The sequence below is a fragment of the Choloepus didactylus genome, chromosome Y, assembly GCF_015220235.1.
Source record: "Choloepus didactylus isolate mChoDid1 chromosome Y, mChoDid1.pri, whole genome shotgun sequence".
Classification (NCBI taxonomy): Eukaryota; Metazoa; Chordata; class Mammalia; order Pilosa; family Megalonychidae; genus Choloepus; species Choloepus didactylus.
Window position 1 is genome coordinate 53,635,106 of NC_051335.1, and position 2,335 is coordinate 53,637,440.

At 40.0% G+C, this 2,335-nt stretch overlaps 1 pseudogene; it reads left to right on the forward strand.

The window, feature by feature from the left end:
- Nucleotides 1–561: 561 nt before the first annotated feature.
- Nucleotides 562–1,693, forward strand: LOC119524300 (annotated as a pseudogene).
- Nucleotides 1,694–2,335: the final 642 nt, after the last annotated feature.

Below are 2,335 nucleotides of genomic sequence, written 5' to 3' on the forward strand. Positions count from 1 at the left end.
TCCATATCCAAAAGAATGAAGATGACCTCTGCCTCACCCCCTACACAAAAATTAACTCAAAGTGGATCAAAGACCTCAATATAAGACAGTTTCTCTTCAATTAGGTCATTACTAGTATATAGGAACATTACTGACTTATGTGCATTAATCTTTTATCCCACCACTCTGCTGAATTCTTTATAAGTTGAAGCAGCTTTGTCATTGATTTCTCAGGATTTTCCAAATATAAGATCATATCATCTGCAAATAATGACACTTTTACTTCTTGCTTTCCAATTTGGATGCCTTTTATTTCTTTGTCTTAGTGAATACTCTGGCTAAAACTTCTGGCACAATGTTGAATAATAGTGATAACAGCGGGCATCCTTGTCTTGTTCCTGATCTTAGGGGGAAGGCTTTCAGTCTCTCACCATTGAGTATTATGCAGGCTGTGTGTTTTACATATATGCCCTTTTTCATATTGAGGAAGCTTCCCTTGATTCCTGCCTTTTGAAATGATTCTATTAAAAAGTCCACACTCTCAGTCCTCCCCCACTAAATTAAAGCCCCCGCCATTGCACCATGGATGCCACAAGGCAGGTGGTCAACTTCAGACCTGGACTGGCCAAGCTACCACACTCAGTATCATTGAGATACTGAAGGAATTATTAGACTATAAAGAAGTTGGGATTAGTGATCTTGAAATGAGCCACAGGTCATCAGATTTTGCTAAGATTATTAACACCACAGAGGATCTTGTGTGGGAATTATTAGCCATTCCAGACAACTACAAGGTGATTTTTGTGCAAGGAGGTGGGTGTGGCCAGTTCAGCGCTGTCCCCTTAAACCTGATAGGCCTGAAAACAGGAAGGTGTGCCAACTACGTGGTGATGGGAGCTTGGTCAGCTAAGGCTGCAGAAGAAGCCAAGAAGTTTGGGACTGTGAATACTGTCTACCCCCAAATTGGGAATTATATGAAAATTCCAGATCCAAGCCCATGGAACCTCAACCCAGATATCTCCTATGTGTATTACTATGCAAATAAGACTGTGCACAGAGTGGAGTTTGATTTTGTACCTGAAATCAAAGGAGCAGTGTTGGTTTGTGATATGTGATTTGAGTATATGTGATATATTCAAATTTCCTGTCCAAGCCAGTTGATGTTTCCAAGTTTGGTGTCATTTTTGCTGGTGCTCAGAAGAATGTGTGCTCTGTGAGGGTCATGGTGGTAATCATCCAGGATGACCTGCTGGGCTTTGCTCTCTGGGAGTGCCCCTCCTTCCTGGAGTACAAAGTACAAGTTGGCAACAAGTCCTTGCACAATATGCCTCCATCCTTCAACATCTATTTCATGGGCTAGGTCCTGGAGTGGATTAAGAACAATGGTGGTGCAGTGGCCATGGAAAAGCTCAGCTTCATCAAATTGAAGATGATTTAGGGTATTATTGATCATTCTCAAGGATTCTACATATGTCCAGTGGAGCCCCAGAATAGAAGCAAGATGAATGTTCCATTCCACATTGGCAATGCTAAAGGAGACAAGGCTTTAGAAAAAAGATTTCTTGATAAAGCTCTTGAACTCAGTGTGATCTCCTTGAAAGGGCATAGGTCTGTAGGAGGCGTCTGGGTCTCTCTGTATAATGCCATCAGAATCGATGATGTCCAGAAACTGGCAGCCTCCATGAAAAACTTTTTGGAGATGCATCAAGTGTGAACATATCCTAACCTTTGTACGTGGAGCAAAGTAACTTGGGTAGAGCTAGACAAACTTAACCAACATGGTATTTTTCTTAGATGAATGTGCTTATTGTAGATTATATATATATATTCAAAGAAGATCAGCAAAACATCAACAGTTCCACAAACCTGGTAGACTTAATGGCTGCTTTAACTCTTATTTAAACTGGAACATTAAAAAAATCTTCCTGTTGAAGCATTTTAAAACTTTCCCTGTTGCTTTTCTAATGAGTTCAGCTTATTTTGTCTTTGCTGCTACTTCTAGCTAGATCTCTATATGCAAACAGCCTGTTGACTTAATGTTATGCAAATTTTTGTCAGTTATTTCTGCAGACACAAGCACAGAGCATGGGGGGTAGATGAGACCTGTTAGGTGCTGAGCCTAGATCCTTCCAAAGTGGCAGCAGTGGGGTCTTCTGGGCTTGTAGCCATTGATTAAGGTAAACATTAACCACTTGGTGACTGTTTAGGGGTTCCAGGCAAAAGTGTTTTGTAGATCTTTCTTTATGCTGTTATTATCATAAACAAGTAAAAGTGGCATATACTATATGTTTATATAGCAAGGTCTGTGTTTAATACCATGTAGTTTATATCTCTTTGCATTCATATTTTTAATAAT